We start from the raw sequence: 17885 nt of genomic DNA on the forward strand, positions 1-17885 counted from the left end.
CACACTGATCGACACTGACACACACACTGACACACACAACTTGACGAACGCACACACACACACACAATACACACACACACATCCACACCGGCACACACACACACACGCACGCACACACACACTGTGACACACACACGTAAACACACACACCGGCAATGACACTGACACACACACACGTACCGTACACACTGACGGGCACACTGCCGGGCACACACACACACACACACACACACACACACACACACACACACACACACACACACAAACACAAACACATACTGACATACTCGCAACTGACATAGCAGAGGGGGGTGGTAAGTCATTTGAACGTTTAATTTCTTTTGTCACAAATTTAACTACCCATCCGTTCCTTGTGTTTTTATTTTGAGATAGTTTTGTATTTTTAGTCACTGCAGCGAAGGGACATCACTCCCGCCACCTTATCTGTATCTTCTTCTGCTTGTTGTCGCAACACGTGTAGACCAGTCCAAATCGTCCAAATGTAGTGGTCATCTGCAGAGACGCCGCCGTGCCGTACAGCTTATCCTGGATGGGAGTCGGGATTCGCTTTTTTTGCACTGCCATTGATGCCAAGAACGGAGCAGCCAGGGTCATTTCAATTTTCATCCAGGAATGGCACAAGCGAGCCAAACCGGCCGATGGTCTTTCGACTCCATGGAGACAGCTGGTGAAGGTAATACTATTTTTATTCCTACATTCGTGTTGACGACAGAGTGCAACGTTTCTAAAATATGATCGGTGCTAACAGAGCAGCAGGAATATACGTGCCCTTGATGACTTGGTCACTTTCGGTTTCACGGTACCAGTAAAGTCGATCGAACCCTCCCCCCCTGATAGCATGCTAACGTTAATTTAACGTTAATTTAACGTTTGCATGGTTAGATTTTGGTTTACGGTTAGCATTAAACGTTAAATCAACGTTAAATTAACGTTAGCAGAAAAACGGTTATAAAGCAAACGTTAAATTAACGTTAAATTAACGTTAACAAGCAAACCGTTTTCATGGCAAACCTTTTTTAAACGTTAATTTAACGTTTGCCTGAAAACCAATATAAAACGGTTTGCATTGAAACGTTAAAATAACGTTAAATAAACGTTGACACATAACCGTTCAATATCAAACCATTTTTTAACGTTAATTTAACGTTTGCCTGAAAACCAATATAAAACGGTTTGCATTGAAACGTTAAAATAACGTTAAATAAACGTTGGCACGAAACCGTTCAAAATCAAACCAATTTCAAACGTTAATCTAACGTTTGCCCGAAAACAATTAAAAAACGGTTTGCACTGAAACGTTAAAAAAAACGTTAAATAAACGTTGACACATAACCGTTCAAAATCAAAGCAAAATCAAAAAAAAACAAAACAAAACAACCAAAAAAGTTATTGTTGTGGTGGCAACAACTTGAACAAGAAACTTTTTTTTTTTAAATGTCAAAAATTTTTTTTTTTTTTTAAATATAATTTTTTTTTAATTGACATATATATCAAAAACAAACCTTTCAAAAAAATGTATTTGTTAAAAAAAAAAAAAATTAAAAAAAAACATAATGTAACGTTAAATTAACGTTAGTTTTATGCTTTATGGCTACGTTTCTTTCACGTTTTATGGCGAACCTTAAATTAACGTTAGATTTAGGTTAGTTTACTCATCAAGATAAACGTTAAATTAACGTTAACATTAAACGTTAATTTAACCAAAATAAAACCATAATATAACGTTAAATTAACGTTAATTTAACGTTTACCGCTAATGTCAATTTGACCAAAATAAAAGTATAATACAACTGCTGTTTGAATGTATTTTTCACGTTGAGTGCTAACATTAAAAAGAACCCCCAAAAACATAATCAAACAAATCATAAGGAAAATAATTGTATTTAAATTTTTTTTTTGCTTTGTAATTTTTTTTTCTTATTTGAAGATGCATTTCCCATAATCTTTTCTGTCTGCTGTTGTTGTAGTGTTTGTTATATATGTAGCTAAAACCGTGTTAAAAAAAGACAAGCAAACACCAACAAATCAAAGTTTGAAAAAGGTTTTTGGTGAGAATGGTTAACTTTGCAGCTAACGCTATTTTATCTTGTTGTATTACTTAATCCGGAGAGCATGCAGGCTGTTGATTTTTGATCTCTGTCTCATTGGAAGGATGGTACTGGCCAGGTCTCATATTTTGAGCCAAACAGTGTACATGCTAACATAAAACAAAACAAAAGACAAATAAATAAAACCATTAGAAACATGTTTTGAGAATATGTTCTAAACATTTATTCATCATTCCCTGATATTTCCACAATATAAAAAATAAAAAATACACAACCATGATGAAAATGTCAAAAGTTGAATCAGTTCTAAAGTTTCTAGAAGTGAGTTTGGATATATCACACTTTTAGGTTCTGTACCTAGAAATTTACCAATTCTATTCCATCTTTTGGGTTTAAAAAAGTCTTTGCAGATATATATTATACATCTGAAATGATGCCAGAAGAGACAAGGAAATATGAGGTTATTTGCAACACCACCAGCAGAGGAAGAAGTCGCTCACTTTGCAGCAGCAGATAAAAAGAATTGTTGAATTTGAAGCAGGAGCAGACACAGAAGTTGTTGAATGTGTAGTATCTGCAGCAGACAAAGAAGTTGTTGAATTTACAGCAGACGATATATTTGTTAAATCTGCAGCAGCACACAAAGAAGTCATTCACTTTGCAGCAGCTCCAGACAACAAGAATTGTTGAGTTTTAAGCAGGAGCAGACACAGAAGTTGTTAAGTTTGCAGCAGGAGCAGCGGCAGACAAAAAAAGTTCTTGAATTTGCAGCAGACGATATACTTGTTAAATCTGCAGCAGCAAACAAAGAAGTCATTCACTTTGCAGCAGCTCCAGACAACAAGAATTGTTGAATTTTAAACAGGAGCAGACACAGAAGTTGTTAAGTTTGCAGCACCAGCAGACAAAGAAGTTGTTGAATTTGCAGCAGACGATATATTTGTAAAATCTGCAGCAGTAGCCATGGAAAAAGTTGTTGATACAACCAGTGCAGACGATGACATGTCTGCAATAGGCGACTTTGAAGATCTGCTCCACATGCTATGACACCTGCAAAGACAAAGAATGCAACAATCTTAAAACAAAGAATTCAGTGTTATTTCAGAACTTCAGTGTAAACACTATAATTATGTCTTCTTTGTTGGTGTTCTTTGCTGTTCTTTGCTGAACATAGAACTGAAGGTAAATAAGGTTTAAATTGTCTTTGCATTATGCCAATATTGTTGAATTTACTTCTGTGAATTTGCTAACTTTGATAGCATCATTGTGTGTTTGAATGAAATGCTCTATGTCAATGCTGCCTGGCACGGATAACAGCCCTACCAACCCGTCCACCTACACCCCCACCCCACCCACACACACTCACACAGAACACCTTCCAACAAAATTTTCCCCAGACTAAGACAATAGAATGTCAGTTGGACCTTGACTAAAAATATGCATAGGTAAAGATGTCCCAGCTACAACAAATTGTTCTGTCGGAAGACCTCCAACATGCCGAAATGATGTGATGGCCGACCAGCCAAGGATTAGAACAATGCGTCATATAATATCAGCATGTATCAATGACCCTAGGCTGAGGCCTGACAATAACACTGCCTTCTCTCAAATATGATTTTCTGTTATAAATATAATAATATGACTGCTGGAACATTCTGATTCATCTTAGCGTTAAACAAGGATTTTACCTGCAAACACACACACACACACACACACACACACACAGTGACACACACTTACTTGGCCTCAACAGCCAGAATGTCGGGGTTGTACCTTGTAGTTTACATCCCTGTGAATGCTTTCTGTTCCATCCTCATGGTAATTCCTCCCACCCTGCAATGAAAATTGAAAGCATTGATGTGTGAATTGCATTAATTACAATAGTCTAAACACACTCAAATCTTTACTTGTTAATGAAGACAGAGAGATAGAGAGTGGGAATAGAGTGGGGGGAGGGGAGAGAGCAGTTGTCAATCAAACCTTGTTTTAAAAATTTAACTTTTATTTTTAAGTGTCTTTGAATAGATCATTTTCGAAAATAACTCCCCATGCCTCTCCTGAGATCTCTTATTTACTGTACAGTTATGCATTTGACCTGAAGCTGTAAGATTGAACAGTAAGTGCCCTGCGTGCACATGTGTGGAAAGTATCAGATTGAGAGAGAGAGAAAGTCTCAGATTGAGAGAGAGAGAGTAACAGACAGACAAAGACAGAGAGAGAGACTGAAACTGAGAAAGAGACAGAAGGCAGGAAAGAAAGAGAGAGAAATCCACCTTTCCAATCGTTATGCATGATATTGCTTTGATATTTGTGACTCGTATGAAAAATAAGTCAACAATCACAATGCCAACGGATCGTGAACTATGAATTTACAACAGCACAGTTCAACATTACCTGAATTTCTTCCTGCTGAAAGTTCCATTTGCCATTCGCCTCAGCGTCACAAGATCTGTATTACTATTAGTCCTGATATATGCTGAAGTGTAGCATGTTATCTTATACATGTGTCAGCAGTCACACTGGCTTTGAAGTTGCTAGCGTTTTAAAAACTGTTACAGAAACTTTTTTTAATTTCGATTCCACTGTGAAAGGTTGAGACTGAGAGTACTGTCCCTTGGCGATCAAGGGAGGTCACTCAGAATTTTCGTTCCTAGTTATCGAACTTGGACGTAACGGCACGTTGTCAACAAATGCGTTGGGAAGATTGAAAACTGGCAGTTGCAAGAGCACTATGTGATACACCAACAGAAACGAACCAGACTGGACAGTCCAATACTAAGACCGAAGGCGCAAGACATAATTACTGGACTGGTTTCAAGAGTTTTACAAACTTTGAGTGAGTATTGCCTCAGTGAACTTGGAAGATATAGATTTGCTAATTATTGAGACTTTTTCTTTTTTATTATGTATTTTTCTTGGAATATAAGACTAAAAAGTGTGTTTGTTTCTTATGTGTGTGTGTGTTTGTGTGTGTGTGTGTGTGTCACTGTGTGTGTGTCACCGTGTGTGTGTGTGTTTAGGTGTTTGCTGTTTTTCTTTATTGTTGTTGTTGCCTGAAATGGTGATTTGAACTAAGAATCTATTCCTTTTATGATTCTGTTGTGCATAATAAATAGCTTTTATTCTTTCAGATTTATAGTTATACCACAAAAAAAACTGTCTGCATTTGGTGGGGAGGTGCCTTAACTGGTCAAAAAAAAAGTGAGCCGATTGATGGCATGGCCGTTCATCGCATTTGGATGGTAAAAAGCAAAACCAGTTTCCATTCTTCAACAAGCTGAAGGTTTGCATTGGAAAACAGTAAGTGTTTTTTTTAAATGAGTTTTCAATGTAACTGACAGAACAATTTGTTGTATAATTATTATAATCAGTTGTGTAATGCTTGCAAAACATACAGTCACATGTACACACGCATCCCCCACCCCACCCCACCCCTTTCCACATATACACACACACACACATGTACACACGCATCCCCCACCCCACCCCACCCCTTTCCACATATACACACACACACACACACACAAACTCCAATTTGAACTGTTCCTGTTTCAGTGGTGGACCTTTCTGGTGACCTGTAATTACTCAACTGTCAGTTGGAACATATTAGGGAAAATAATCTATCATTGTGCTTTTGTACATTTGTTGGTTAAATCAGAATTACTTACAATTCTGTTTCCAGTCCTTTGTGCAAATTCGTATTAATTGGACATTATTTCTTTCAGATGAAAAAATCCTGTCTACAATCGGAGATGGGGGTGGCAATGGGAGGGGGCCACAGTCTGAAGGATGGCTGTACCAAAGCATGCAGTTGGAAGGGGACAACCCATCAAGGTTTACAATTATCAGCTTTGAAAACAGTGAGTACAATTTGGTACATGTATAATTATTGTTGTCAGTTGTTTATTGCTTGTAACAGACCCCCCCCCCCACACACACACACACACACACACACACACACACACACACACACACACACACACACACACACACACACACTCATAAATTCAATATCAACCGTTTCTGTTTCAGTGATGGACTGGTATGATGAACTTTTCTGTTTTTAATAACATTTAGGAAAACATGTTGTCATTCTGTGCTTGTTTGTTTTTGTGATAACTGAGAATCCTTGTTCTCATTCCTGTGCACATGTATTTATATTGATTTTTATTCGCTCAGATAACAAGCAAGTCTGCAATTGGTGGGGAGGTGTCTGGACTGGTGGGAAGACTGATGAGTTCATTGATGACAGATGATTGTACCAAAATTATTCAATCGGAAGAGGGAAAAAACATCGAAGTTTCCGTTGTCTGTGCTGAAAGTTCACACTGTTGACCAGTAAGTGAATTGTTTAAATCAGTGTCGTCTTTTTTGAGTCACTTGAGAAAAAGTGACTCTATGTAATCGGTCAGTGTTAGTCTGTCCGGCCGTCCGTCCGTCCGTAGACACCACCTTAACGTTGGACTTTTCTCGGAAACTATCAAAGCGATCGGGCTCATATTTTGTGTTTAGTCGTGACCTCCAATGACCTCTACACTTTAACGATGGTTTCGTTGACCTTTGACCTTTTTCAAGGTCACAGGTCAGCGTCAAAGGAAAAATTAGACATTTTATATCTTTGACAAAGTTCATCGGATGTGATTGAAACTTTGTAGGATTATTCTTTAGATCAAAGTTTTTACATCTGTAGCCTTTTACGAACGTTATCAGAAAAACAAGGGAGATAACTAGCCTTTTCTGTTCGGCAACACACAACTTAACGTTGGGCTTTTCTCGGAAACTATAAAAGTGACCGGGCTCAAATTTTATGTGAACGTGACTCCCAGTGACCTCTACACTTTGACGTCTGCTTTGGTGACCTTTGACCTTTTTCAAGGTCACAGGTATGTCTTGAAGGAAAAAAATTGAAATATCATATCTCTGAAACTATTCATCGGATTTGATTCAAACTTTATAGGATTATTCTTTACATCAAATTATTTACATCTGTAGCTTTTTACAAACGTTATCGGAAACACAGGGGAGATAACTAGCCTTTCCTGTTCGTCAACACACAACTTAACGTTGGGCTTTTCTCGTAAACTATAAAAGTGACACAGCTCTAAGAGTAACAAATGTTAGTGTGTCTACTGTTAATATGATTGCTTCGAAAAAAAATTAATGATGCTAGTTTATGTGAATTAAGTTATTAATGGGGTTTGTTTATGTGAGATTAATGAGAGTATTTTTAATGCCAAGGTAAATATTTTGTTGCTCGATCCATGCAATCTCATTCTTCAGGAATGCATTGTGTTGTGAATAGCAATTTCTTCCTGTCCATCTGATGCCTCATATAATATTCAGAACTGCGAAAGTGACTCGATCGAGCGTTTGCTCTTCTTGTTTTCTGTGGTGCTTAATTTCAATATCAGTTGTGTAATGCTTGCAACACACACAATCTCTCTCTCTCTCTTTCTCTCTGTTTCTTTCTCTGTTGTTACAAATTGGGCTGAGACTTTTGATTTTGCATATGTGGACTTGCGCCTGTGTGTGTGTGTGTGTGTGCGCTTGTGTGCCTGTGTGTGTGTGTGCCTGTGTGTGTGTGTGTGTGTGTGTGTCTGTGTGTGTATACATTGGTGTGTTTCTTAGTACATGTATTGTATGTGTTTGTTACTGCTAATGTGTGTGAATGTGTGTTTGTTGTACTACGTTGCAAGCCCCTGAAGCAATTTTTTGATTAGTGCTTTTGTGAACAAGAAACAATTGACAAGTGGCTCTATCCCATCTCCCCCCCTTTCCCCGTCGCGATATAACCTCCGTGGTTGAAAACGACGTTAAACACCAAATAAAGAAAGAAAGAAAGATGTGTGTTTGTAAGTGTATATTTGTGTCAGTGTATGTGTCTGTTAGTGTGTGTTGGTGTTAGTGTGTGTGTGTGTGATTTAGTTTGTAATCCCAGCCATTGACTAAGGACCGTGTGTGATTTAGTTTGTAATCCCAGCCATTGACTAAGAACCATTTTTCCTTCTCTATCCCAGGTTGGTATCCTGCATAAGATTATGACCACTTCAAAGTCAGGGAGCTGGGCCTGGCCACATAGTTCAAGCAGAAGTTGAACTACTCCCTCACCATTACCATCATCATATTCTGTGAGGTGGACTTCACCTACGACCAGAAGTTTGACCAGCGTCAAAGAGCGAGTGCAGGCAGCTGCCAGTGCTACAGGACATCATTGCGCGCCATCTCACTAACAAGATTCAACACCTTTGCTGACCCACAGCTTCTGAATGCTGTGTTTGCAAAGCAGCCCGGCATCAAGCCTCATTTACATGGGTGCCATCATTCAGGACTAACACCAACAGTTCATAAACAAATATTCACTGTGCACACACGTTTGGCAAAGTGGAGCAGAAAACTTGCAGTCTTGCTGCTTGTTAATTTTTATTCATCGATGATTGTTTTTCATCTAGCTACTCCACAAAATATGTTAATATCTTTTGTGATAGCAAGAATTTTAATGAAATGAAGCAGAGCGCTATTTTAATATCTGAGAAACAAAGGGACGTAATTGCTCTGCTATTTGACATGTGCAACAAGAGTAAGTGAGATTATGTGGAAGCAATTTTCTTGGCACCTGTGAGAATAACACGCTTTTGAATGAACAAAAGACTTTACATGCATGTCGCACGTGTATGCATTAATAGCGCTTACATCCCTTCGTTTCTCATATTTTGTGCTACTGACTTGCTTGTATTACTAGAGACATCCAGGTTTGCCTTCGTCAAAAGTTCGTGAGTTCCGATCTTCGCGAGTTTGTTGAAGTGGTGACGTCACATCCCGTCACGGTCACCACTTTCCAATTTCGGTCCAGATCTACGCGAAATTCTTCGTGCGCGTTCGTCTGTTTTTCGAAACAGTGATGACGTGACGAGTAGCGTTATATATGACGAGTCTTTTTTATCGGAATATTCCAGACATCTGAATATGCTGGGTACACACGCAACACTGACAATTTTTTTCGATTTTTAGATTCATTCCTGTAAAATCTCCCAACTCTAAAACAAAATAGGCCTAGTGGAAACAAGTGTCTTGTGCAAGAGAGATCAAGGGAGATAATTGGCAGGATATGTCGCCCGTTGACTCAAGTTCTGAGTTTTGTGTGGGTATCCGTGTTCATGCACTAGGCCTCCAAAATGAACAGTTTACAGATGCACAGTCCACAGAAGCGTCGTAAAGATATCAAACTTTAACACTGCGCACATAAAACATATTTTTAACATTATGAAAAGGACTAAAAGTACTCGCGAAGATTGCTGATTAAGGTTCGTCAAACACGCCTTTTTCACCACGCAGATCCCGGTCTTCGGCAAGCCGTGGTGGGCGCGAAAACCCGAGCGCATGCGCATTGAGGCACAAAGTTAAAAATAGAAAGGAAATCCCCACCACCGACGAATGTTCGTCTGACGAAGGTTGAATCTGGATGTCCCTAGTGATTGTGCAAATAATTTGTATTGTTTTCATCTCTGATTTTGTCATTAACAATGATCGCTGTCGATAATGAGTTTGCACAGCCCTATGGTATTTACCTTGATGAACCCATACCAGCATTGTGATTGAAATTCTTAATTGCTGATCCTGTTATCGCCTTCTGATGATTTTTTTTTTTATCAAGTTCAGACTATTATTAGTCAATGTAGCATTGCTTCAATGAGATTAAGTCTACATATAATTTTTGCCTGCCCGATTGATAATACTATGCTGTGGTATTTTACTGAGACTGAAAAATGTGTTGTAATATTTTTTTAGTTCACATTTTCATGTTTTAGCAATTGAAGGAATTTAGTTTGCATTGTTCAACATTTTAAAAGTGTTACTGTTATCAAATTAGTATTCACATATTGAATTGTTAAAGACCCCAACAATTTAAATTTTAAATAAAATTTGTGATCTTGAATTTTCTGTGCATTAATTCAAATTTGTATTTGCAAATGTTATTTTAATGTTTTCAGGAGAACGTAAATTTAACGTTTGCATGTGAACGTTAATTTAACGTTGGCATGTGAACGTTAATTTAACGTTTGCATGAAAACGTTTGATTATGGTTTTGTTTTGGTTAATTTTATGTTTGCATGCAAACGTTAAAAAAACGTTAAATAAACGTTAATCTAACGGTTATATTATGGTTTTGTTTTGGTTTGTTTTTAGTTATTTTTACGTTAGAGGTTAACGTAAAATTAACGTTAATTTTACGTTATTTTATGGTTAGTTTTTGGTAAAACTAACGTTAAACTAACGTAAAAAGTTAACGTTACATTAACGTTAACCAGATGAGCAAAGTAACGTTAATGTAACGTTAACTTTTTACGTTAATGTAACGTTTACCGCGAACGTTAATTTAACGTTAATTTAACGTTAGCATGCTATCTGGGCCCCCCCCCCCCCCCCCCTTCCTGTTAGGACCTAAACAAATCTGAAAAAATCAGGTCTTGAAAGGAAGAAGTCTTGAGATGAGAGTAAATATAGAGAGGTTGTGGACAGACAAATCTGAGAAAACAGGGTCTTAAAAGGGAGGGAGTCTTTAATCAGGGGATATTAAAAGTGTTGTTCCACTGTACTACCAAAAAGAGGGGATACTGTTTGATGTTACTGTAAAGACTTACAGTAACACTGTTCTCTCCGATTGCCAGTGTTTGTACTTTGAAACAGATTGTATGACCGGCACGGTTGGCCTTGTGGTAAGGCGCCCGCCCCGTGATCGGGAGGTCGTGGGTTCGAACCCCGGCCGGGTCATACCTAAGACTTTAAAATTGGCAATCTAGTGGCTGCTCCGCCTGGCGTCTGGCATTATGGGGTTAGTGCTAGGACTGGTTGGTCCGGTGTCAGAATAATGTGACTGGGTGAGACACGAAGCCTGTGCTGCGACTTCTGTCTTGTGTGTGGCGCACGTTAAATGTCAAAGCAGCACCGCCCTGATTGGCCCTTCGTGGTCGACTGGGCGTTAAGCAAACAAACAAACAGATTGTATCCTGAAATTTAGCACTCCATGTGTTAACATTTCTACTTCCAGGTCTGTAGTGTGCAAACGTGTTGTCACTGTTACAGCTGAAATGAACTAACAAGAATACTAGTCTGATGTACATAAAATATGGGAGAGGTTTGGGGTCGGGGGTGGATGGCAAGCATAACATTGATAAATGACTATAGTTTTGCAGTGGTTTGCTCTCTTGTACTATGAGTGTTAACAGCAATTGTTTATAATTTGTTACTCAACTTACTGTAAGGACTATTACTATTAGCTTTTCTCAGCAACTGCAAACAATTGTGACTTAATTGCAAGAGCGCTTCATTAAACATTGGGACACTTCTTTTGGTTTTTTTAATGGCTATAGTGTAGAAACTAGAAATGCTGAGATACATTAATGTAGTCATGAACAACAGCAACAACAAAAACAAGAACATGTTTTGAATTCTGATAGCTAATGAAACTGACAGCTTGATTAGAATTATGTAGTTTTTGCAATTGCTGACTGAGTTGCATCCTTTGGTTTTACCTTGCATTGATTATCACCTTTGCTGACAATTGACTCATTGAGTGCAGTATTGAGTAACGTATAGTTATTTTATTTCAAGTTAACTTCTGGCTCTGCATGGTGTTAATCCTACTCAAACTTAGTCAAAGTAAGGTATCATTATTTATGAATAATGTGAAGTTGAAGATACAAATTAATGAGAAAGTTTGTGTATTTTTCTGTACAATCTTGCTATTTACTGTTTCAGTGCTGAACCATTTGCTTGAATGCTTGATCAGATGATGACAGAGTGACACCTGGTGGTACCCAATAAAACTGCCTTTGCTGCTATAACTACAAGAAATTTCTACAATTCAGAACAGTAAGTGCATGAGGTTCCATTTTAAGCTGTCAAGAGTAAATCTCAGGAATAGATTAGAAGATTTAGTTATGTCACACATGTCTTGCTTTCTTGACTTTTCTCACACTCTCTTGTCAGACTCAGAGAGTGCATGATTGTACATTTTTTTTACAGTAATTTTTTATGTTCCTAATTGGAAAACAAATGTGTCATAATCTTAGTGTTTAGGATAACTATATGGCAGAGAGAATCATGGAAATGATTGGGCGATGGGGGTGTGTCGCTGGTGTGCAAGAGGGTGGGTGGGTGTGGAGAGAGTAGTGATGGTAGTCAACTACTAACTAAAAGATTACTGATTGCATACATTTAGTGTTTATTGATTTGGAGGGTGGGGGAGGAAGGCAAGCAGTATTATTACATGTGTATGGGTATACTAGTTGTGCATGTTCCAAATGGGGGTGGAGGTTGGCATGGCAAGCAATAGCTCAGTCGGAAGTGTGGCCTTGAAACCGGTTGTGGGGATTTATTTCTCAGAATTGACGTTGTGCAGACTCTGCTTGGTTTCTGAATAGCTTATTAAGCCTGTGACTGTGTGCATACATAAAGATCTCAAGTTCACAGTTTCAGGGCTTGGAATTAATGGAAACATCAACACACATGTAGGAAAAACTCAAAAAAAGGAGGGGGGGGGGGGGGGAGTTTGGTCCCACGGTAGTGTTTGAATGAAAGCAATCTTACTTTTTAAGAGGGTAATCTTGCAGGACTATGATTCTTACATTGGTAGTTGACTAGTGTAGTTGTGGTTTTGTACTAGTGAGGAATGTCATCTATGTCATGTGATTTCTTGCTTCTTCTTTTTGTGTGTGCAGCTAAAGATGTTGGACCTTGCCTACAGCCTAGTTTTGCATAGATCTCCAACACCGTGGCTTTACTCTGAGACACCTCAGAAAACACAGCCTTTTCTGCTGCTGAAAGGTAAACATTAGGTTAAATTTGTGTTTGTTTTGATTTGTATGTTTTCCTTTTGTAGTCTATGGCAGGAGATTTGTGCAGGTGTACAAATGGTAGAGGTGTCAGAGGAAATGTCCACTTGTTACTTGTCTCTATATCAGTATATATGTATCACAAATACGCATCAAATGTACTGATCAATAGAGACCACATGGACAATTTCAAGCACTTTTCTGCCAGGGGTAGGGTCAGCTATGTAAGAATCATGTCTTACTCTGTTCATGCAAAAATAAGGTTCTGCATTTGAATGAGTTTGAATCAGGCACCTGTGTTTTTGCTCTTGTTTGTGCCCTCTTGTGAACTGTTAACTTATGAACAACCACCCCAGCAAGCAACTCTTTACTGTTCTGAGCACAACAGAAGAGCGCATGGTCTGGGCATATGGATGGTAAACACATCTCATGCACAAGTACAGGCCTGAAAGTGGCGAGTATTTTCAATTACTCGCCATGGCGAGTAAAAATCATGTAAATGGTGAGTAGAAATGTTAATCTACTCGCCACATGCGAGTAAAGTTGATAAAACAAATGGTTGTTTTGACGAGTAAAGTTTCAGTAAATTATGAGAAGTACATGTACTAGCAGTGCTTCATTTTGTGGACTTTCAGTGCTGAAGTATGATTGTGTGGATTGATCATTTTGTATTCTGTTATTCAGATTGCCACTTGCTTTCTTTTACATATATTTACAAGTTGGTGGCTGATTTGTGTGTGTTGCAGAACACAGGTCCATGAATAAAAGAACCCAGCTGGTATTCTTCATTCATGGAAAATGAAAGGAAATTTATCAGCCAGGATTCGCCACTCACTCTGCTAAGGGGGAACCCCGGTCAGCCCTACAGTGGATGAACAGCTTGGTCCTTGGAGGGAAAGGTAACTACTGCAGCACTTTAGAAGGGGTCTATGTCGACCAACAGTGGCTGTATTCCCTGTATGTTAATTTCCTGTACATATACAGGGAATATACTTCCGTTAGACGCCATGGAATTACTTCAAGCTTGTGAAAGTGATTCAATGGACGAGAGTACCAGCGAGGAAAACATAATACCAGGCTGTTGGGGGTGGGGGTGCAGATGTTTCTTTAACTAAATCCGTTTTGATAAACGGTCGAAGCATGTTTTGCTTGATTGGATGCCGCACGCGAATTCAGGATTTTAAATAGATTCTCCTATCTAACCGCAGTCACGCGCTTGGCGCAAGATTGTACGATATTATACTTCTTTACAGAAAATCCAACTGTATTCCCGGTACACAGGGAAAACACCTATGGCTATGGGGAATACACCTTCTTTTGGTCGACATAGACCCCTTCAACCTTACAATATGTGAATGTGTAGAATATTATGCTTTTGCTTAAAGCTTGTTACATATGACTAAGACAGAAATGTTAATCATTCCCTTGGTGCAAATCATAAAAAGAACAATAGCGATCTGATGTACTGTGGATCAATCGAGGAAAAGGTGTGTATGACCTAGAAGAAACTGGTTTTGAAAGTGCTGAGGATGGATGGAACATTGATGCAATATCATTTACTACATTGAACCTGGGTTTCAAACTGAAGTGCTTTTTTATGCAGGGTTCGTACAGAGTCCTTGAACCCTGGAAAACTCCTTGAAAATTGGAAAACCTTTTCCAGGCCTTGAAAAGTGCTTGAAAATAGAGTTTTGTTAAATAGTCATTGAAAAGTACTTGATTTTTCCAAATTGTTGCCTATACATTTCGTCAGCAGCTTGTCTTATTTAAAAAAAAATGCAACCCCCCTTTTTTTTCGTCAAATACAGTACACACATTTTGGGAGAATAAAAGATCGAGTGAAAACAAATTAAAGCAGACGAACTAACTATTACTAGTCACCTGTAGTTGCTTCCCTTCCTGAAGGTAAGCTTGGTGCTTTGCATTAAATTGGGGAAAATCATGTCCTTGAAAAGCATTTATTTGGTCCTGGAAATGTCCTTGAAAACTCCTTGAATTGTATCAGCTCTGCCCTGCAGGAACCCTGTTTATGCTTCTTGTTATATATATGGTCTCGATTGACTCCTGTGTTCAAGAGACTGTAAACAACCATAAACAATCTTGTGTTGTTATGTGGTGGTGGTTTTGCTGTTGTCTAGCATCTACCCGTAATTGGCTTTATCAAATGCACCAGAAACGAGCATGAGTTTGTCGGATTAGTGAACTGTTTGAAAAACTTTAATGTATTTGTGGTTGACAGGTTGTTATTATTTCTATATTGTGTTCTTCTTTTTCTCAGGTGGGCTGTCTTCTGAAACATATGAATCGGGAGCGTCACATCTTTCTTCCTGAGACATCCCCTCTTGAAAATGGTGTGGCGTTTAGCTGAATGGAAACGTGGCAGTGTCCTGTTTTTCATAGCTTCGATGCGCGAAGTTGGGGATTTCAGCAGAGAATTTATTGATTGATTAATTAATTAGTTATTTAAGCTCACCTCACTCCTTAGTGTTTTTTTAGGGGGATGGGGGGGGGGGGGTGGTGTTGGCCTGGATCTTGTTAGTGAACTTTCTTTCTGGCAACTCGCATCAGAAATTCCAGGTTTGCTTTCAAGGCAATAGACGGTTTTTGAAAATAATTCTGTTAGGATTATCAGCAGTCCGGAGGTGTAAAAATCCCTGTACTGCAGTCAGGTTTTTCAAAACATCTCGAGCACGCTCTACGCCTCTGACGGGCTGTATCCCACAATCGGGACAAACGACCAACTTGGATGTGTATGCCATGCGCACAATATGATACCCCTTGCCTTTAAAAATCAGCGGTCACGAGTTCATCACAGTTCAGAATTTGTTGTGTAAAAGATAGCCGCTGTCAGCTAGCCATTCGTGGCTCAGGTGATTATATTTAATACAAATTTAAAAAAAGGTTTCTTATGTAGCGCACGCCGCACAGCATACACATCACAGTCAGTCGCTTGTCCTGATCGCAGGATAGCGTGAAACATGCTCCGGGAGACTGCCAATAATCCTTACATAGTTATTTAAAGAAATTGTGTATTGGTACAGCATGTTATGCATGTACTAAGATAGCTATTTGTAAATATTTGGTAGATATTTATGGTGGTGTCCCGAATTGCTCCCTCCCAATTTGCCCCATCCCATATGGTCCCCAATTATTCTTGCATTTTGCTGTGAGTAACATAAAGGCATTTGTCTGAAGCGCATTTCCAAAAAGACCCCCCGCGGGTTAGGGGGAAGAATTTACCCGATGCTCCCCAGCATGTCGTAAGAGGCGACTAACGGATTCTGTTTCTCCTTTTACCCTTGTTAAGTGTTTCTTATATAGTCAATGTTTGTACAGATTTTAGTCAAGCAGTATGGAAGAAATGTTAAGTCCTTTGTACTGGAAACTTGCATTCTCCCAGTAAGGTAGTATATTGTACTACGTTGCAAGCCCCTGGAGCATTTTTTTTTATTAGTGCTTTTGTGAACAAGAAACAATTAACAAGTGGCTCTATCCCATCTCCCCCCCCTTTCCCTGTCGCGATATAACCTTCGTTAAACACCAATTAAAGAAAGAATTTCCAAAAAGCATAGTTACCATTTGTTTTTTTTAAATCTGAATCCGTGACTGTTGTTCTTGAATACTCTTTCGTTTAGGTTTCCAAAAATGCTGATATAAAGGGGAAGGATAGTTGAAACTGTAACCGTTTACATTTTGCTCCCAGATTTGCAGTTGTTGTTTTTACTAGGAGTTTGGACGGGCTCGGTGTTCTTGTGGATAAGACATCGGCCTCCTATTCAGAAGGTCATGAGTCAAAATCGCGGCCGCCTGGTAGGTTAAAGGTGGAGAATTTTCTGATCTCCAAGGTCATTGCTTATGTGCAGACCTGCTAGTGCCTTATCCTCCTTCGTGTGTACACGCAATCACAAGACCAAGTGCGCACGGAAAAGATCCTGTAACCCATGTCAGAGTTTGGTGGGTTATAGAAACACAAAAATACCCTGCATGCTTCCCCCGAAAGCGGCGTATGGCTGCCTGAATGGTGGGGTAAAAAACGGTCATACACGTAAAAAATCCACTCGTGCAAATTTGTGAGTGAATGTGGGAGTTTCAGCCCATGAGCGAAGAAGAAGAAGAAACTATGAGTTTTACTCTTTTAAAAAAATTATTTTCAAATTCGAAGATTGCCACAACAGTAGTCTATCTCATCCGACTTGAACCCTTCAGACTCCCTGTACATGTACTTGCAGTTTAAACTCATATTTTGTCTGAGAATAGTTTTCAAATGCAAAGTCCTTCAGAAAAACTGCGAGATAAAAATCTGGAGTGCTGATATCGTGTTGGTGTATCGTGTCAGTGGCCGAGTGGTAACGCACTTGCGCTCGGAAGCGAGAGGTTGCGAGTTCGACCCTGGGTCAGGGCGTTAGCAATTTTCTGCCCCCTTTCCTAACCTAGGTGGTGGGTTCAAGTCTTTCGGATGAGACGAAAAACCGAGGTCCCTTCGTGTACACTACATTGGGTGTGCACGTTAAAGATCCCACGATTGACAAAAGGGTCTTTCCTGGCAAATTGTATAGGCATAGATAAATTTTCATAAAAATGTCCACCAAAATACCCGTGTGACTTGAATAATAGGCCGTGAAAAGCAGGATATGCGCCGAAATGGCTGCGATCTGCTGGCCGATGTGAATGCGTGATGTATTGTGTAAAACAATATTCCATCTCACACGCATAAATATATCCCTGTGCCTTGAATATGTGCGCGATATAAATTGCATAAAATAAAATTAAAATAAAATCCCCGAGCTTAGAACTGTACCCACAGAATACGCGCAATATAAGCCTCATATTGATTGGTATGTAAGAAATGTAAAGTCCTTTGTACTGGAACTTTGCATTCTCCCAGTAAGGTAGTATATTGTACTACGTTGCAAGCCCCTGGAGCATTTTTTTTTGATTAGTGCTTTTGTGAACAAGAAACAATTACAAGTGGCTCTATCCCATC

The 17885-nt window shown here is 39.0% G+C and overlaps 3 long non-coding RNA genes across 3 annotated transcripts in view; 2 read left to right on the top strand and 1 right to left on the bottom strand.

The window, feature by feature from the left end:
- Positions 1–15392, top strand: part of LOC138946285 (uncharacterized) — a 15727-nt gene extending 335 nt beyond the window's left edge. Inside the window, exons 1-5 of the long non-coding RNA XR_011449228.1 lie at positions 1–694; positions 11826–11939; positions 12788–12893; positions 13648–13800; positions 15180–15392. The exon at positions 1–694 is cut by the window's left edge and continues 335 nt beyond it. This is a non-coding gene — a long non-coding RNA (uncharacterized lncRNA). The remainder of the gene's footprint in view (positions 695–11825; positions 11940–12787; positions 12894–13647; positions 13801–15179) is intronic.
- Positions 2148–4603, bottom strand: LOC138946286 (uncharacterized). Its single transcript, XR_011449229.1, has 3 exons — positions 4464–4603; positions 3810–3902; positions 2148–3119 (listed from the first exon to the last, which is right to left on the bottom strand). It is a non-coding gene; the product is annotated as an uncharacterized lncRNA (long non-coding RNA).
- On the top strand, positions 4766–10223 carry LOC138946287 (uncharacterized). Its single transcript, XR_011449230.1, has 5 exons — positions 4766–4905; positions 5201–5369; positions 5795–5929; positions 6249–6407; positions 8087–10223. It is a non-coding gene; the product is annotated as an uncharacterized lncRNA (long non-coding RNA).
- Positions 15393–17885: the final 2493 nt, after the last annotated feature.

Source organism: Littorina saxatilis, linkage group LG13, assembly GCF_037325665.1.
Source record: "Littorina saxatilis isolate snail1 linkage group LG13, US_GU_Lsax_2.0, whole genome shotgun sequence".
Lineage (NCBI taxonomy): Eukaryota > Metazoa > Mollusca > Gastropoda > Littorinimorpha > Littorinidae > Littorina > Littorina saxatilis.